Source organism: Perognathus longimembris, chromosome 8 (genome assembly GCF_023159225.1).
Source record: "Perognathus longimembris pacificus isolate PPM17 chromosome 8, ASM2315922v1, whole genome shotgun sequence".
In the NCBI taxonomy this organism is placed as follows: domain Eukaryota; kingdom Metazoa; phylum Chordata; class Mammalia; order Rodentia; family Heteromyidae; genus Perognathus; species Perognathus longimembris.
The window spans coordinates 46,853,520-46,874,572 of NC_063168.1; the positions used below are offsets into that span (position 1 = coordinate 46,853,520).

Sequence of the window (21,053 nt, forward strand, 5' to 3'; positions counted from 1 at the left end):
CTGGCTGCCCCTCACCAGACATACCAATGGACAAGCATGTCACCCTACCAGGGCAGAAGTGGCTTCTCCCAACTGAACCCAGCAGAGGATAAAAGCAAGGGATGCTCCTGCTGTCATAGCAACCAAGCCTGTGTTCAGAGTCAAAAGAAGGATGGTGTAGGAAGAAGACAGGAAACCCTCAGCCTCTGCCCACCCTGCACAGCACCATGTAGGGAGATGGCCGCATCTTGGTTAAGTTGTGGGAGTCTGGGTTTTATTGAGTAAATGCGCGTTTTTAAGTCTTCCAGTCTCTTAGAGCAATTTTGCAGCTGGAGATTGCAGGGGTTTCCTTAGCCTATGTCATCTCCTCAACTCCAAGAACCTGTTTTCTGTACCTTAGCAATGTCCTACACCATGCAGAACCACTTGTGTCCTGTGATTGTGCCTCAGCCTCTGCATGCCTCCCATCGCCTCAAAAAACCAGGAGATGCTCTTCAGCTGGGCCTTAGCTATTAACAAAGCAGGTCAGACAAGAAGAGGCAGTGGTAAGGAACCAAAGAGCAACTGCCTTTAGATCAGGTAATAAGAACTTATACTGAATTCCAGCCTGATGCAACCAAGTCATGCTCCCCACCTGGGCCATGCAGGTTGGACAGAGGACATCCAAATGTGCCATCAATGATGTTTCTCCTCCCTGGGCTCTGGCACGTGCACAAATATATACATCCTTCCCTGCACAGATACATCATTCTTCCTGCGAGCTTCTTCCTTTCCATATACCTCGGGTATTCACATCCACTTGCCCCACTTCATTCCCGCCCATGTGCCTCCTGTTCATCCGTGCAGTTGCACAGGGTTCAAATGGGGTCCTGACTGGGGTCCTGACCAGTCCACCTGTCCCTCAGCACCGACAGGGCCCAGGGCCCTGCTCTTGCCTGGCTTTCCAGAAGGCACACTGGGCTCCTACATGTTATGCTGTGTTTTCCTAGAGGCAGGATGCTTTTAGCTGATTATTAAAGCCACAGTCTACTATGGCCCATCAACAACCAATTTGGCCCCAGTAAAATAGATTCCAGTTCCCTTAGCATGAGTCTCTTAGCAATCAGCTCATCAATATACATAATGTTTAGAAGCCAGATATTGATTGTGGAATCTAATGGACTCATTGTTCAGGGTTCAGCTTGACCTCTGGAATAGCATTTATCAGAGCGCTACTCTGCTCTCACTACCAGACTCCAAAGCTGGATTAGGATGAGGTGTGTTAGAGAACAAATAAGGGGGTTCTTGGAGCTTAGCTATAAATCAATGATAGTCACAACCCAGGGTTTGTCCCTGCCAGTGTGAAGCAGCCTATAATATTTCCTGCCCCCAGCATCACTCTGAATTAACAAGGAACTGCTGTTGCCATAGGATACAGCAAGCACGCATGGTGTGATTAACACCATCATCAGCCTGTGAGTCTTGAGAGTCTCTATGTTCAAAGTGACTCGGAGCTCCTGCCAGTGTCTGTATGATGGTTAACAGATGCTATAGCCTCTAAGTTTCCCTTCCTCATATACAGTCCCTATAGCCCACTTGGTTCTTCAATGCCCCCCCCCCTCCCACAAGACTTGACAACACATTCCCAACACTGAAGCCACCTCTAGCCAGAGGTCCCTACAGTTAGGAACATGTCCGGCATAGTGCTAGGAGGTGAGTTTCTGGAACAGAGGGGAGAGGGGGCACATCATGGGGAAGAAGTTAGAAGCTCCAGCTAGCTTTTCCAGCTATCCAGCACATCACACGGGATGCTTCCAGAAAGAGATCTATTGATTCTTTTTCCTCCTAATGAGATCCCTGAGTCAAGGGCATTTACGGTAAGCACAGGGTATTTGTTGGGTAATCATCACTAAATATGGATCTATGACATTTCACTCCTAGCAGAGGAAGAAATGCCCAGTTTCCAGTTGCCCTACCAAACCCATCTCTCCCTTCTCTTAGTGTTCATTTCAACCAGAGTCAATACAAAGAAGCCAGATGTGGCGGCCCTTGACTGTAATAAATCCCAACTACTCAGGAGACAGAGGCAGGAGGACTGAGCACTCAACAATAGCCCTGGAAATTTTAGAAAGACTGTCTCAAAAACAAAATACAAACAAAAGGTCTGGGAGCATGCAGGGCTGAAGTTGTAGAGTGCTTGCCTAGTTTGTGTGAGGCCCTGGGTCCATTCCTATGGGAAGCTTTGCTCCCATAGTGGGCAGGGCACAAACTTGAAGTTCATTTGGTTTCTATACAACTGGCTTCTTTCCATGAAACCAAGATTTTTGCATTTTGAAATTAGAAACCAAGAATATTTCTTGGTAAAATTTTGAAACTTACATTTGTTTTGTGTTCTGTGAGGAACATAGAGTATTAGCCAAGCTGCAACTTCTCATGTATGAATTCTCCTCAGCTAAGCAAGATATGACAGAGTGAATCAGGAGGGAAGCTGCTGCAGATGTTAACTCTCTCAGGAGAGAATATCTAGGCCCCCTGGATCTTGGAACTCATTTTAAGTCACTTTCTGGTCTGTGTACCTAGGTTGCCCAAATGTCTTGCATGGGACTGTCAGATTTAGAAAATATAAATTTAGAAAATGAAAATGCAGGATGTTCAGTGAAATTTCAATTACAGAAAGACAATAAATAATATTTTACATAAACATGTACCCTTGTAATATATGAGACACTGTTATACTGCCAAATTATGTGGGGCTGACCTGAAGTTCATATTGAACTGGGTATTATGTACTTTATCTGGCAACCCCAGTCTACCAACCTTTGAGCTTTACCTTCTCACTTAGGTGCCGGTATTGAAACCTAGAGCTTCCTTGCTCACAGCTAGCACTCAACAATTTGAGGCATGCCTCCAGTCCAGAAAGAAACTTTGTACTGACTTGGATTACTACATAACGCATAAGGTTCATAAACCACCAAATAAAAATAATTGACCTTTCACAGTTTATTCTGGGTTAGGAGCACAAAGATCATTTTGAATATTTATGATTATCTCACAGTGGAAAAATAAGCAAAAGGAAAGAGAACCAATTGTGTAGCCTTTCCCCCATACTGTCTGGTGTCAAGCTTTTCTGCAAATGGCCCAGCCAATAGCCAGGGGAACCTCCAGCAGGGACTGTTCCTTACTGCCCTAATTTCAGCCCCTGCCACTTCTGGAGGAGCATGAAAGGGCTGGTGGAAACTGTGGTGTGGTCCATTAAGACTTGGAAGGAAGGAGGAGTGGAAATTATAGTCATCTGAATGAAATTGCCTGGCTCTTTATCTTTGCCCAACACTCAAAGAGCCTATAAACATCAGTGGAGGAAAAAAGGATTTAATTTCCAAAGACATAAAATTTTCAGAGCTATGTGACCTCTGAGGGAAAAGGACCATCTGAGTAAAACTATTTCCTGAAGCTCAAATTCAGGCTTTAGGGAATGAAGTTACCAGCCATAGCTCAGTCCTTCATTCAGGACACCTAAACATCAGCTTATTCTGCTACACTTGGATCCTGGGATGAAGAAACTGTGCCTCTTAAGGTATTTGGTGCCTCTTAAGGGGTATGGCACAGAGCTGGGAATGAATATCACTTCTAAAACAGTAAATGGATGCATAACCAAGTCATAAAAATTGGAGGCTTGCCTGGTGCTGGTGGGTCATGATTACAAGCCTAGCCACTCAGAAGGCTGAGGTCTGAGGATCATGGTTCAAAGCCAGCCCAGGAAGGAAAGGCCCATGAGACTCTTATCTCCAATTAACTGCCAGAAAACTGGAAGTGGTGCTGTGGCTCAAAGAGCTCAGGAACAGCGCTCAGGCCCAGAGTTCAAACCCCATGACTGACACCACACACACACACACACACACACACACACACACACACACATTAGAAGCTGACTTTCTGCTTTGTACATTCTTCCCTGACTGTTCTTTGTTAGGGACTGGGCCTTAATGCTCTAGTATAGATCCAGGACATTTCTGTGACCCTCATGGACTCATGTGAGTTCATAGTGAATATTGACTTCATTCTTCATAGCCAAGCCTGAGAACACTAATCTATCCATAGCATAACCCAGTCCCCTCTCTCTAGTTACTCAATTTCTTGTCCTACCCCTCCCCATGCCAGACTCCTAATGATAATGGCCATAGCAATAATGACAGTACATCACTGTTTTGCAATATTGCACTTTACAATTTAATATTGCACTTTTAGATGTATTTGATTATGTTTAAACTTCCATATGACCTGATAGACAAACCAAGCTTATTCTTGTTTTACCCATAGTGTGTATATATGCAAGAAATGGTAAAAATCAATCTTCTAGACTCAAAAGACCTAACATCTTAGCAACTTCCTATTGTTAATATGTTATTCAAGTACTTATCAATGTCAAAATCAAAGCTCCTGTCTCAAAGTACTTCTCTCAATTACCTACTGAGAAGAAAGGTGGTTCTTAATGGTTTCATGTGCTTATGTTTTTTTTCAAATTTTCATAACTCTTCCATTAACTCATTTGCTCAAATAGAGGTCAATTCTCTTACCTTTCGAGTGTAGACTGGACCTAGGAGCTTGTCTAAAATGAGTATGGTGGATGGGATGGTGTGTGATTTCAGAGACTAGGCTTCACCTCATCTTACATTCTATAAAGCCAGCAGCCATATTGTGAGGAGACTCAAGTAGCCTTGCAGACTCATCCAACAAGGTATAAAGGCCTCCTGCCAACAACCATGTGGGAATCATTTCAGAGGTAGCAAATCCTTTAGTCCAAGTAAACCTTTCGATCACTATAGTACTAGCCAGCAGATTGGCTTCTGCTTCATGAGAGTCCCTGAGCCACAACTAGACAATAAGCTGCTCCAGAATTGATGATCCATAGAAAGCATGAAACAATAAATACTTATTGCTTAAAGAAGCTACACTTGTGGGCAATTCGTTTTGGAGCTATAGGTACTTAATTTAGTTTACTATCACTTAAGGAATATTTCTACTTTAAGAAACTTTTATTATCTAATATCATTAATGTATGCATTTTATCATGCTTTTAAGCATAAATAAGAGAAGCAGTTTGAGAAGGACATACATTCTCATTCAGAGAAGTGTCTACATTTTCTATTTTTGTGTATATAACTTTACAAAAATGAGCTCATACTATTTAGAATCTACTTTTTGTTATTCGACAATAGTGGCTGCTATTTCAAATAATTAACTATAGAACTATAACAATATTTGGAATCAAATTTCCCTGAGTAAATCGCTTAAATATATTTAACCAACCTCCTGAAAGACAAAGAAATTAAATCTATTATCCATCATCTCTGTCATTACTGGGCCAGGAGTGGAGAACCACATATGAGTCTTTGTGCCCTTGGCAGAAATCAGTAGAAGAGGAAATGCCAGGTAAATACTTCTGAAGTGATTGTCATACATATTGCCAAATGCAAAGACTGGCATAATGTATATGTACCAATGGTCCATCCAGGTGTCTCTACTGAACCTCTCCAGCAGTGATTATAAGAACAAGCCAAGTCTAGACAACAAACTGAAGCTCTCAGGATGGAGTTTCAGGAAGACCAATGAGAAGGTATTTGGATGACTAAGGAAAGATTTCTCTAAAATCTTATACCACACTGTAATATTCCCTCCAACTCTGTACCCCTAGGTGGACCTTGCCTCATCTTACTTCAGCCTGTCTGTGCCTAGGGTTAAAGGAAGAGACCATCTCTGTCATGACACATAGTTGTAAAAAAAAAGTATGGCAAAACCCAAGATATCTGCAATGCCTCTGGTCGTTTGCTGTTATCTACAGAAAAGTTCCTTCTCTCCCCTACAGATTCTCAATTGCATTTTATTCTGTAACCCTGCTTATTCAACCCTCTGACATACATAAATTCAAATTTAAAAAATAAAAAGAACCAATTGCTAATTAGTACTGTTGTATGGAAATTCAGTTGCAAGAAACAAAGAAGCCACATACTGAGAGGCTGAATTGGGAGTCTTTTTTGGAGAGCCAGTGACTGCAGGTGGACTCCTGTCTCAACACTGTTGGAACTGAGCCATGAGAGTAGGAGAGGAAAGAAAGAGCAGAAAAACAAACAAAAATAATAATACCAACAAACCAGATCAACTTCAATAGATAGCTGAGATGGGTGCCATGGTGACCAGAAGAGAGCCAGGAGACATGAGGCATGGCATAATGGTGCCTGAGCTGGTCAAGGCCTAACTAGGGTCCTGGTCAGGGGGGGCAGGGTCACAGGGAACTCTCCTGAGTTCAATGCACAGGACTGACAGTTACAGTAACCTATCATCCAAGTCCCATCTCTGCCTCTAGGAATTCAGGCATTCCTATCACCTAGGGGGTGGGACTTTCTTCACCATAAAGACAAGATAGCACCAGTTAAATCCAATTCCCTATCACCCACCACATGTTAGACCAGTTATACCCAGTATCCTTATTTCACTACTACAATAAGGCAACTTGACCAAAAAACATGGGGAGCCTGAATTCAGGCTCACCAATAATACTGCCTCTAATAGTGATTACCAAGCCATGAGCCGTCGAAGACTAAAAGCAATGGAGCATCTTCTGTGATCCATGGTCTGGAGAACGTTGGCCAAGGTCAACAGGTCTGTTATCAATGAACTGACTGATGAGTAAAGCAGCTACTAGTGCCAATACCTCTTACTGAACTTAAGAGCAGGCAGGTTTTAGATGATTATCATTATTTTTCCTCATATGTCCTTGCTTTGAAGACTTCCTATGAAGCTCTGGGCACATGGGACATATCTCTGGTTATCTACAATCATGCAGATTCACACATGTTCAGGATCATTTGAAAATTAGGTATTTTTCTCTGAAATCCATTTAAATTAATGTATTTGTGACTGGGAATATTGCTTAGTGGTAGATTACTTGCCTAGCATGCATGAAGCCCTGGGTTCGATTCCTCAGTACCATAAAAACAAAAAAAGCCAGAAGTGGCACTGTGGCTCAAGTGGTAGAGTGCTAGCCTTGAGCAAAAGCAGCTCAGGGTCAGTGCCCAAGCCCTGAGTTCAAGCCCCAGGAGTCACACACACACACACACACACACACACACACACACAAATATTGTAGTGAACTTCAACACAATAAAGATATAAGGACTCAAAATTACCTATTTCCTATAAGGAAAACACGTACATTTTGCTCTTTCAAAAAAAAATCCAGCTTATTTCTTGATCTTAATATGTAAATAAAATGTGTTGTAACCAAGAAAGAGGAGTCCTAAAAGAAAATTGAAGAAAAAAGTGAGCTTGCAGGTGGTCATGACAACTCTTTGGGATGTGGAGGTGATATGTATAAGGAGACATGATAAAGAAAGGTCTCTGTAACATTCTAGCTACAATTAGTTATAAAGTCTATGATTTCTAGATTTCTTCCCTTAGACTTGTGTAGATCACCTGGACCTATGGTAACCATGACTCTGATCTAGTACCTTTGGACAGCTGAAGTGAGATTAAGCCAGTTGGATAAAGGCTACACTGGCAGATATAAGGTGAGATCCAACACTCCAGGTATCTTTACACTACAGTGGGTGACAGCAAATTCAGCAAACCTTCAGTCATGGGCTACGGGGCCAGCTTAACCATCTCAGGATAGTCATCATAAAGGGCTGCTGAGGCTCCCTTCCCGTATGAGGCCTTCCTCGTGGACACAGACCAACAGAACTACAGCTACAATACAAACTCCACCTGCTGGAAGAGCCCTCTGCCCATGCCCAGCACCTTTCTCAGCCCCATCTCTGCAGTATTTCCTTCACACTTGTATGGATCTCACCTAACAGTAACTCTTAACTTTCCTAGCATCCCCATATGGAACTGCATTTTCTTCCACTGGGTTTCCTCAACCTCATACAGAGCAAAGGGACCCATTAACATTTCTCCAGCTGAGAGGGGAAAGCTGGCATCACTCACCCTGCATGTCACAGGAGTGGCTTCTACCAAATGATGAATAAAACATGGTTATTTTTGCATAAACTCAGAAAAGCTTGTTTTTCCTCCTAGCCAAATTGAAAAAGAAATAATTAAGCTTTTCCGGATGTCCTACGGTGATTCCTTTTTAAATCACCACATGGCTGTCTTGCTTTGGCCCTCACTGTCCTGAAACCAGTCAGGTGACATCAGGAAACACAAACATACACATCTCTTCTGCCATACAGTAGCAGCTTTTTTTTTTTTTTTAAGAGAAATCATCATTCTTTTTTTCCCCCCTCAAATTCCCCAGAGCCAACATAACCAGCTTCAGGCTTGTCACTATGAGGGAGCCCCCATTGTGACAGTTGTGTGTGTTCCAGAGACACAGCAACAAGTGCTGGTGACTAGAAGTGAACCCAACAGGAGCTGTACTGAAAATAAGTGCCTCCTCAAAATCATTTAGTCTTGAAACACTCTTTGCATTTCTCAGAAGACGGAGCCATTCCCTTCTCAGCATCCAAGCAATTCCTTAGGGCGCATGCCCTCGACAAGCCTTCTTAGTTCCAAGCTTTATCCAGGTAAATGCAGATGTCTGGATGACATTGATAAGCTTGCTTTTAAAATAAGCATTTCTTTTCTTTTTTTTCACTTCCAAAGGAAATGGAAAGGAAGTACTACATGCTGGGCAAGATGGAAGAACTTCACTTCACCCATACATGGACATCACTTGACATACTATTATAACCCCCATTCTAGAGTTAAGTAACTACAGCTCAAGTAAGGAACTTGCTCAAATCCACCTTTATTGACCCCTCCTGGACCTACAACATCAGAGCTTCTTTGATGCTAATACACATGAATTCCCAGAGAATTCAGTCGATTTTTTCCCTCTATCTTAAGCTTGGCCTATTAATTGTATTTTTCTCTTTATTGGGCTCCCTGGTATTCATTACTCAGAATAGCAATCTGCTTCCTTAATCTTCCTTCATCATGAACGTATTTCCTTGGAATAAAGCAAATTCTAGGTTCCCCCAGTGATTCTCATACTGAGTCCTTGAGAACATCAAAAACTGGTAACAAAAAACTCATCTTCAAGTATACACATATTCATTACGAATGTGTGATGACATGAATGGGCCCTGGGGACAGGAAGAATGATCAGAACAATATTTGCTAAATGACAGATTGTAACTCTGGAGCAACGTAAGTGTTACGTGTTCTATTTCACGGGGCATATTTATAGCCAATCAGCAAACTGGGATTCACAGATGTTGGGAATGGCTTGTCTGGAAGCAGAAACACTTGGATTCTGTCCCACAGCCTTATCTTCTGCAGTGTTTCCACATGCTTGCCATGGTGCTCACATATCATGCATCCTGGAGCACACAAAAACAAGACCAGCCATGGTCCTTAGGAGCTCCTAGCCTGTTGGGAAGTCTGGAGGTTTGTTGGGAAAAGAATCCAATTCAAGTGAATAAGCATGGGGGAATCTGTGAATGTTTGAATGAGAAGTGGGCCCATTATCTAGGAAAGAGGATGCTGGGGCAGTCTTCAAGCAGAAGGACATAAGCCAGGTCATGATAAAGAGGAGAAAGGATGAGCTTAAGAGACCATCTCTTCCTGTGAGCTCCCATCACAATGACCCCACTGGACAGCTGGTGTTTTCGTGGCTCATTTCCTTCTATCACTAACTCTCCATGTGTGCTCTGAGGAAACAGAACACTTCTTTCTCTTTCCGCCAAACTGCTCAGCTCAATGATATATATGAACTGGCTCTTCCTTCCCATCTATCTTCTCTTTTCATACTTCCATGCGTGAACTTTACAGTGGACATGATCTTTGGGATTTTATAAGGGTTTAGTTTGGAACACCTTTCAATACTTCTCCATACAGCAGAATCAGCTGAGGGGCAGGAGACTTAACAAGAGACCTGGGCTGGTGTTCATGATAAAATCTCTGAGCCACTGCCTCTGTGAAGTCATCCACTAACAGAAAATCTGTACGGGACATTGCTGACTGACACACAGTTGTTGCCGTTTCTGCAAAGAACACAGTGATACACATCAAAGTTCCATAGTAGTTGCAAGCTAGTCCTCAAAGCTTGAGGGTGATCCACCTGTAATCCACATCCTATGAACCAGTCACTCTGGCTTGAGCACATGCCATCTCTAGCTCTGTCTATCTGGATACGTACTTCAGTTTCCTCCATTTGGGACTACCCCAGAACATCATTCCATCTACATCGACACTCAAGTGAATACATGAAGCAGACAATGAAAGGAGCTCTATTTAGCTTACATGCCATGTATACAACGGAAACTTAAGCACCCCTCTTTCTGAACTGCCCACCACCCCCACTCCAGCTTTCCTGAGCTCTCAGGTTCTCAGTTTACCTCAGTTTACACTCCACATACAATGCATTTGACCACTGCATTGCTCATTTCCCTCTTTCTAAGATTTGGCCTCTATTCTCTCCTATGATAAAAGTAAACATAAACTATCCAGTGAGAACCCATGTGTCCAGCACTGTGCAAAGGCAGAAGAGGAATATAAAGAATGGCAGCATACTGTCCAGTGAGTTCATCCACTCAAATAAGCAAACATAAGGGCTTGGGGAGCAATGCACACATGGGTTGTAGGAGTTTAGAGAGAGTGGTCACCTCTCTCTGGGGAGGTTAGCAGATCCTAGTGAGAACAGAGAGGCTGAGAGCTGAGGTAAGGCCATGTGGGCACTAGAACTATAAAAGTACTAAACCACTGGATAGCAAGTGCAGGTTTTGTCTGGAGACCTGCTTAGCTGGAAAGAAGGTTTCCAGAATGACAGATAAGGCTGATAATGGAGACCAGATGTCAACGATGGAAAGCAGAGCCAAGCGAAGGTCTTAGCCTTTCTCCTTGGCAGGAGGATATGGTAGATTCAGGCCACATTGCTGCTCTGGTTCAGATTAATGCAGCAGCACTGTGTGGGAAGAAGTGGAGTTCGTAGCTGCCAGAAGCAGAAAACCTGTAGAAAAGATTGTGAGGCACCTGACGGTGAGGAGCACCTGGGCTCTTGCAGTTGCCATGGGAATGGAAAAGCAGAGCAGCCAATGTAAATGGTATTTTCAAGGATAGAAAAGACCCTGTGGCTCTGCTGGGAGAAGAAGCAGTCCAAAACGACAGTGTTCTTCAGAGTGGACACTTGTTTCTCAAACCTCCTTCTTTATCTGGAAGGATCACCAGTGTATGATTCTTGGTGAAGGCCAGAACTAGGTCTGCCACAGACATTAGTAATCCTAGTAATCCTTCCCACTGGCAGTCCTGTGCAGGTAGGTTTGTGACCTACCTTGATCAGGCAGTTCTTTTTTTCTTTTTACCAGTCCTGGGGCTTGGACTCAGGGCCTGAGCACTGGCCCTGGCTTCTTTTTGCTCAAGACTAGCACTCTACCACTTGAGCCACAGCGCCACTTCTGGCTTTTTCTATATATGTGGTGCTGAGGAATCGAACCCAGGGCTTCATGTATGCGAGGCAAGCATTCTACTGCTAGGCCATATTCCCAGCCAATCAGGAAGTTCTTACCTGGGACTTGGAAAACTGAGGAGGTAACAAGAATACAAAGAATGGCTTCAGGGGGTTGAGAATATGGCCTAGTGGTAGAGTGCTTGCCTTGTATATACATGAGGGCCTGGGTTCGATTCCTCTGCACCACATATATAGAAAAAGCCAGAAGTGGCACTGTGGCTCAAGTAGTAGAGATTTAGCCTTCAGCAAAAAGAAGCCAGGTACAGTGCTCAGGCCCTGAGTTCAAGCCCCAGGACTGGCAGGAAAAAAAGAAAAAAGAATGGCTTCAGGGGAGTCCTACAAGAAGCATATAGTGGTGGTGGCCAGCATCAGGAGTGAGGTGAAACACTAGGAGACTGTGGTAGACCTTGGGCTGAGCTTTCCATAGACTAGCAGAGAGTGAATATAAAGTCACAGTTTAACTTGGTGGTTCTTTCATTACTCAGTGCACTCCTCAGAAGCCCCCTTACTTAGACTCCCCCTCCACTGCATGTGGATGAGCATCTGACAACAATATTAAATCCAAGCCATTCTCTATGGTATTTGTCCAATCCCTCACCTTCAACTACCCAGACCACATAGCCTTTTTGCTCTGTTGAGCAACTGGAGCATGTATGCACAGAGACCTCACTGAACATCTAACATAAAAATAGGCACATGTCTGTGAACAGATATTCTAAGGACCAACTTCTTACAGATGCTTGTCAGGACAGAGATTGACATCACCAAGGCTCATTTCTTACTTCTTCAAGCAAAGCCTGGCCTCCCCCTGTCCCTTCACCTAGCATGGTGCTTTGTACAAGGTAGATTATTGACATAGCTGCATACTGATCAGGACTTGTGTCTTCTAGACAAATTCTAAAAAGTCTTTTACTCAAAGCCCAAGTTACTACACTGGTCAGGAATTTTAATAAAAATATTGCAAAATAAGATGGGTGCCAATGGCTCACATCTGTAATCTAGCTAGTCAAGAGGTTAAGATCTGAGGATCACAGTTCAGAGCCAGCCCAGGCAGGAAAGTCCATGAGACTCATTTCCAATTAACCACCAGAAAACCGGAAGTGGTGCTGTGGCTCAAAGTGGTAGAGTGCTAGCCTTGAGCTGACGAGCAGGGACCGAGCCCAGACCCAGATTTCAAGCCCCACAACCCCCACCCCCGCAAAAGTACCCCCCCCAAAAAAAATTGCGAAATAAAAAGGAGCAACGCTAGAAAAATAGATACAAATGCATCTTGATAACTTTGCTCTCAAAATAATGCTGGAAGGTATTGGGAACAAGGTTTTCAGTTTCTGTAGGTTCCATTTGCACAGATTCAATCAATTACAGATCAAAAGCATTCAGAAAAACATTGTACTGAATAAACACGGACTTGTCATTATTCCTTAAGGAATATAAAACAAACTATTTATGTAACATGCACACTGTATTAGATATTAAGCAATCTAGAAATGATTAAAAGTACACAAGAGGATGTGTGCAGACTATATGCAAACACTACCACCATTTTATGTAAGGGACTTGGATGCCCACAGATAAGATATCCATGGTGAGGGGTCTTGAATTACTAATCCACACCTACTGACAAATAGTTGAACAGACAAGGCAGTAGATATCATAGTTTGGCTCTTGAATGCCCTCAAAAGGCCTACGTGTTGAAATCTTGGTCTCTATTCTGGGGTACTAGGGTAGGGGTGAACCTATAAGAGGTAGCGCTAGTGGAAGGGGAAATTTGAACTCCATCTTTTTATTCTCTTGGCCACCATGAAGTGGGCAGCTTCCTCCACCGCACTCTCCCTGCCATACTGTTTTTGCCTTATCACAAAGGCTATGGAGCCAACCGCCCATAGACCAAAACCTCTCAAACTGCAAGCCAAAATAAACCTTTCCTTCTTTTAAAGTTGATTCATCTCAGGTATTTGTTACCATAACAGACAGCCCCCTAACACAGTAGATAGACTTCTTAAACCAGGCACAGGCAGATGGGGATTAGACTATTTCCCTCTTGATCCTGAAAATGTTCATGAAAGTGTATAAAGCTAAATCATATCTACCAAAATTAAATGGCTACCCTTGAGAGGCTCAGTATAAATATAAGAGGGAAATAAATGATAAGTAACTGCTCTAGGACAGACAAGTAAGCTCTGGATTCCACATTATTAGGAAAAGCTAGGATTTAGAAATAACTCTAAAATTCTACGTACTACAGTGCTCACCGAAAGGAAGGTGCTCTTCATAAAGAGTTCAGCACTGAGACTTGAGCCCAGAAAGCAAAGGGGGAGAGGCAGTTGTTTACCTACTGCACAGCTCACTCACCTCCATCCACAACTGTCATCATGGTAACTGCAGGGGAAAACCTTTGCATATGTAGGAGGAGCCTGGTATTTAGTCCCTAACTTCAAGATCAGTCAGTCCACAAAGACACACACACACACACACACACACACACACACACACACACACAGAGGAACAAGGCACATACAACAACACAAATGAAACAAACTAATTCTGTAAATCCAGTTCTCCATTGCTGAGAAGGCAGTGAACAAATCTCCTTTAACCAATCACCCACTTCCTCTGGGAAGCCAATGAGTGTTAAGCAGAGATGTACACTCAGAACTGAGTGTTTTCCCTTTAGTCAGTATCCTGTTAATTGTTTAACCTGAGGCTTCGAAGAGAAGGTGCTGAAGAATGACACACATGCCACAAACCCTGACAAGGTAGTTTGGGTGGAAAATTAAAACTGATAAAAGATACTGTGTAAGGTCTGAGTTAGCCAGGTGTAGTGGCCCACACCTGTAATCCCAGCTACTCAAGGGGCAGAGTTTGGGAAGATCATGGTGCAAAGGTCACTTTGGCACCAATGCAAGACCTCAACTCAATCAATAATGTGGGTGTGGTGGGCAAACCCAGCTGTATAGGTTAGAGGCTCACCAGCCCCAGGCCAACATGTGAGACGCTGTCTGAAAAGTAACTAAAACAAAAAAAAAAAAAGCTGGGAGCATGGCTCAAGTAGAGCACCCAGTTAGCAAGTACAAAGCCCTGAGTTCTGATTCCAACACCCCCTATTCTCCATACATATATAATCTGAGTTAATCTTTGAAGTGCTTTCTGCATCATCTGAATCTGGGAGGCTCTTACTACCTTTACACTTGTTAATTCTCATGGTCACTTGGGCTTTCCTGGCCTGGATGCAATTCCTTATGAAGTAGGGTCTGTTACACTTGTGTTTATTTCCTATTCTGTTCCATTGCAAATGTTCAGGTATACTCATATCCCAAATATCCCCTCCTTCCTCCAGGACACTTTCATCCGATATTCTGAGCCCTCTACCCCATTGCTAAGTGCAGCTGAGCTAAGCAGCTCCATCTGCTTTCACCAGAGCTCATGGTCTCGAAGTGATTAGCACTGTATTATTGCTATGAGTTTTAACACTGACTGTGGTTTCCCCTGGCAGGGCGGGACTAAGGGTGATGACAGGCCATATGGAATCCTGTGAATGTCCTCTCTGGCCACAGAAGCTGGTCCTCAGGTCAGGGCCCTTCCCTTTTGGCTCTCCTTGGAGGGCAGAGTAGCATCTGCCCTTCTGGAAATCCCATTGATTTGATGGTAAATGTCCCCAATGGAAGCAATGGAAAAGGTCAACTCCTGGAAATAAAACAAACCTCTTCACCACCCCTGCTTCCTTTTCAAAATAGAATTTCCCACACATATTGGGAATTACCACTTCTGCTTTTTTTTTAATTTTAGAAATGGGGCTTTCCTGTGGTCAAACAATGCTGGGGAGCCCTAGCATACAGCGTCTCATTCACAACAAATTCCAGTGTAGTAGAGGCTCCACAATTAAGACAACTTTTGACATATGATTTCCCCCAAGGAACCTCGAGTGAGATTGGAGTTGGTGAGAATTTCCCATGGGATGCTGCAAGTTCAGTTTAACAGACCCAGGGAAGCCACGTGGAAACCTGAGGCCTTTTATCGCCTATTTCTGGAATCCTCCACAGCAGCCAGAAGATGACTCACGGCTATTCTATGCTTTGGCTATAACATCAGTTCTGGCCTCTTCATCTGTCTCTAGAAGTCAAGATCAATTTGTATTGATCATTTGCACAGAGATATGACTGCTTTTCAACCTACATTCCAGCCTTCCTTCGAGTGTGCCCACTTGCCCTGTGGTGAATAGAAAGTGAAAGCCCTTGTCCATCAGAACTCTCACAGGTAAGCCTCCAAGTCGGCATAAGGTTTGGCCAACCCAATGTCCTTCTGTGAAATTTAGAAAGCATAAACATGGCAGAGCCCAGACTTGGGCAGCATCTGCTTTTGCTAAACAATCAAAGCCCAGGACAAATGGTTCTACCTCAGCAGTTTGATGAGCCATTGTGTTCCAGCCTAAAGTACTCACTGCATTGATAGCAAGAGGCAGGATCAGAACATTGGGTTGAAGGTGCTGATTCCAACCGATGTGTCACCATTCTGGGACCAGTGTCACAGCTACCAGATTATGAGAACCTTTTAATCATGGCAGTTGTGACATCGTTCTGCAAAGGATGCTCCATGACTGTAGAGGAAGAAGCAGCTTCCTTGCTGGTCTAGTCCTTCATTTGTCCCTCAAACCTCCATTCAGAGACCTATGTCTTCAGAATACCTAAGAATTCCTCAGTTAATTCACTTTATCCTAAAATTTGTGATAGTGCACCTGAACCATGAGCTATAGCTGTGTTCCACCAGGGACGATCAAACCTCTCAGAATCACCTTGATGACTGTAGAATCCCAGACACTATCCCATCTATGATCATTCAGATGGGAAGCCATGTGGAGTCCAAAATGTTAAGGTGTAAGCTGTCAATCTGGCTTTCTGTAATGACACGTGCATCCTGGGTCAGATCCCCCCTCATGCCTGCCATCCAAGCAGTTATGAGGCTGAACTCCTTGTGGAGTAGCAACTTCATGTTGTAACAGGAGAAAATGCATAAATACCCTGGCAGCAGCATCCATGAGAAATAGCAACACACCTGAGTTCCAGGGCCAACCCATGCTAAACTCTGCATTTAAGCCCCCTGTTTCTGCTACAGGGACATGGTAGCATCATCGACCCTGTAGGAAGGCAGAGAGAAAATAGGCTTGGAAGGTCTTTGCAAAAAAAAAAAAAAAAGAAAGGTATTCTATTAAAGTATGACATTTATTACTGCTAATATTATTACTAGCATTCAGAAATCATAAGAAAGGAAAAATGTTTTTCCATGCTTTTAAAGAAACCTGCTAAATCCTTAATACTCATAACTTTTCAGCACATTGGCATTTAGACACCAATTTTTATGAGCTTCATAAAAAGTCAGGACATTCAAAGTGCAATGCTTGCTTTAGCATATAGCCAGGCCTGGGAGAGGTTTTAAGAAGGAAAATTATTTGGCTTCAACATCCCTATCAAGTCTCAGAGGTACTGATTTCACTTCAGAAGCCTTTTGCCTGTCGTCCATGATGGCAGGAGTATTTTCTGTACTCATGGCTGGGCAGTTCTGAGTTTCTGATGCTATTTGCCTTCTTATTTTCAATGAGAAGCAAGTAGCACTCCTGTGTCTCTGGTTTTTGCTTGTTTTGTTTTTTCAAGTCCTGGGGCTTGAACTCGGGGCCTGAACACTGTCCCTGGCTTCTTTTTGCTCAAGGCTAGCACTCTATCACTTGAGCCACTTCCAGCTTTTTTCTGTTTATGTGGTGCTGAGTAATCAAACCCAGGGCTTTATGTACACAAGGCAAGCACTGTACCACTAGGCCATATTCACAGCCCGTGTCTCTGGCAGAATGGCAGTTTCTTTCACTGCTAGTCTTAATACACTACATCTCTCTCAGCAAGCCATTTTCACACACAGTATGTGTTGAGACCAGACAGCCACCAGGCAAGGACAGGTCCTGAGGAACAGACAAGCAGGCAGGTGGGCAAGCTACAGCCAGACAAAGGCTAAGACACTCTGAGGTGAATAGGTTAGGAACTTGAATCACAGAGGTAAGTCAGAAGACAGCACACAGGGCTGACAATTCTGCAATCAGCTCACCAAGTACTTGAAGGCCTAGCACAGGGTCATACAGCATGCAAGGCCCAGAGGCAGGCCAGAGCAGGTAGTAGCCTCACCGTCAGCAAGAGCTGGATTAGCTCCCACCCAGGAAGGAGCACAGAAAGGAGGAGGAGCAGGATATCTCAGTCCAGGAAGCCTGTGAGAAAGACACAGACTTGGAAGGGAGACTGGCTTCACATTCCTTCCATACCTGATTCCCAGATTCATTTATATTTCATTTCCAAAACAGCCTCCCAAGTAATACAACTTCACACGTTTCCTTTCCGGCTCCTTTTATTGCACTCAGAATATAATTTTTCTTTTTAAATTGTCTTACCTATTTTGGGAGAATATCAACATCAAGGTCAAAGCACCAACACTTACAAATCTATGGGTCTTTTAAGAAAAAGCCATTTCATACTACAACATGAAGTCCTAAGAACGGTCCTAGCCCCAAAGTATTCCCTTTAGAATGTTTGAAATGTTCACTCTAGCAAGAGAACTAAGTAACATTTGTTGTCAACAGGGGCAAAGAAATCTGGGTATGCTATGACAATGTACTGCCCAAACAGTGCCAGACAGACCAAACAGAGTCAACCAGATACAGGAATGCTTGCTTGTCGGTGAACTGTTTTGTTTTTCTTTGTTTTATTTTTAAATTAAATTGGCCAGGCTTGTTTTGTATATAGGAAGACATTTTAAAATCTATATAACTATCCTCTGCAACCCGATTAGTAGCACCAGCTTTCCCCAAGGGCACTGGAGAATGAGCTGCAAGTATAAATGTCACAGGCAGAAGGGCTCTGAAAGCAGGGCCTCTTGGAGAGAGCTGTATTGCTGTATTCTTGAGGATCTAAAAAAAGGGAAGCTTTGTCAGGTCCCTTTCCTGCAGACACACACTTCATTTTACTTGGAAGTCAGTCACATGGTGCGATTAAATTTAACTGGGTGGAGCAGTGGAAAACCACAGTATTAACAACATCATTCTGAGGCGAGATTCATACTGTCAAGTGCAAATGCAGATAATTGTGAAAGCTTTGGACCCTGCTTTCATCATCATCGGGTTAATAGCCAGGGGATCACACTGCTGGATATCCCATTACTCCAAATAACAGATACCCCAGAAACCACTATCTTCATCTGTGCTCTAAGTAAAAATGTTTGTCCTGTATACAATAGGGCATGTGCAGCTTACATAACCAGCCATGCAGACGTCTATGAGGTCATGCATATCATATGTACTTGGGTGCAAGGATGATTTCTGGAAGGACACATGAGACATAGATAGAAGTCACCCCTGAGAAAACTGATGAGGGAGAGGTGTCTCATCTTATTACTCTTGTACTTGAATTTTTGCCACATATATTTCTTTTAAAATTATGAAAACTAACCATGAAAACATGTTTGAAAATATCTCTGCAAGAGTCCAACAAGGCAGGAACTCTGAAGTGCCCATTGTCAGTCTTCTCAGAGAGGATATAAAGGGGAAGATGTCTTAGAGCTATAAAATTCTTAACGGTTTATAAGGCATATGCTACCTCCCTTTTATTCTTGTCACCTTGTCATTGGTGCCTAGGCAGAATCCTTCCTGTGGCCACTACTAGTCCCATTTCATCTGCACAAAAATAGAGGTCCTAGAGGCCAAATGGCCTGTCCAGGACCAAAGGCTCAAAGCAAGGGAATCTAGAATCAAATTGAGGCTTCCTTTTTGCCTACCAGTTTTCAAGCTGTGACCCTTAGGCAGATCACCTCTGATCTTAGTTTACCCAGCAATAGATGGAGACATTTTCATAGCATCATCCTTTCAACAAGTGAGTCCATCTCTATATTACCAAAGAGAAAACTGAACTCAGGGGTTAAGTGACTTGCTCAGCCATAGAAAGAACTTGACCTCTGACACCTCCCACCCTGCTTCCTGGTTGCCATTCCAAGCTGCTGCTCTAAGAATTCCCCTCCATCTGACACAGAAGTAGGTTCAGGACCCCCTGACGGTCATAGCAGTCCTGGTTTGTGACCATTTTCAATACCATCTGTTCCAGAAACTCCATAAAGCCACTGACTTCTCAAAAAAAAAATGCCCAAACCCAGCTGTCATCCCTAGGAGACTAAAAGCAGCCTAGTGGATCCTAAACTGCTCAGATCTGCAAAGCATCCAGGTGATAGAAGCCACCTCCCAGGAATTCCCAGAGGCATCTTCCAGGTTGTGGAGAAGCAACTGTCTTCTACCCATTCTCCTGCTTGGGACATAACCCCATACCATGTTCCTATAGTGGATGTGGATGTAGAAAATGCTTTGATCCGCCAGCCCAAGTTCCCCTTCCAGAATGACATGCTGAGGAGGGAGGGAACTCTTCTAAGCTGACATCACAGTCATGGGGAGAGCACAAGAGAACTGCAGACCTGGGCACTCAGTCTCAGCCAAGCACAAGAGTAACTATGAATATGTAGAAACCACAGGGCACACTGAATTCCCCCACTCCTGAAAGGCAAAGCCTATCACAGATGAGCAAGAGGGTAGGGGCCAAACTGGGCAGCACACACAGGGGAACTCTTCCCATGCTCCAAGTACGATGGGAGCTTCAGACTCCACAGGCATTCTTGCAGGGCATCAGCTTCAGGCCACAGGTCTGGGAGCAGCAAGTGGTTTAACAGTCTTCCTGGGACACTCAGCCAAAAGTCGACCCTGCAGGGAGCCTCAGTCTTCTCCAGATTATCCTGCAAATGCTCCAGCTTTCAATCAATGCAAATGCAATGACCAGTTCATGTCTACAAAATCAAAATCCATACTTGGCTCTAATTCAGGAGCAATCTGTTTAGGGCAGTCCCCAAGTGGCAGGGTTGAAATGCAGAGCACACACACACAAGAATACAATGTATGATTGGCTAGAAGAGTGAGTCAGTGTGCAAAAAGCACCAAAATGTGAATTGGAATGTAAAACTTCTTTTTTTTTTAACTCCCCTGAGATTTAAGTCCAGAGATTCAAAAATACTTGAGCAGTAATTGGTCGTCCGCCAATCACTGTGGAATTGCTGTGGAACTGTGGCGACAGCGTGGCTTTGCCAGATGAACACGTGAGGGACCCCGATGTTTCCTGAGTGGTGGCCAACTTCATCAACAACTTCCCCCAGTTCTTCTGAATGGAGCCTGCGTGCCTCCGCCTAGGCTGTGGCTGCCAGCCACAGTGACAGAAGCCAGGGCTGCCCTGGAATCAGCTGACTCAGAGATGCATGGGAACATTTCAAAGAAAAGTTTGCAGGCCCAGAGGGGCAAGGGAAACCATGAATTCCACCTTGGAAAAGCAGGGTTTGTTTTCTTCATCCTTCGCCATTTGTGTACAGGTCCTTAAGGTCAGGGAGTCATCGAGAATTAAGCCAATTTTTCTGGACAATTCAGGGGGAAAAAATGCCTACCAAGCATTAAAATAAGAAAAACATGTAGAAGAAAACCCATCAACAACTGCTTATTCTGTAGTGACAAGTTCCAAGTGTTGTTTCTCTATAAGGGAGTTGAATGCAAGTCTCT

The 21,053-nt window shown here is 43.6% G+C and overlaps 1 protein-coding gene across 1 annotated transcript in view; it reads right to left on the reverse strand.

Moving 5' to 3' along the window:
* Positions 1–21,053, reverse strand: part of Prkce (protein kinase C epsilon) — a 506,658-nt gene that overhangs the window by 255,892 nt on the left and 229,713 nt on the right. The window lies entirely within an intron of this gene.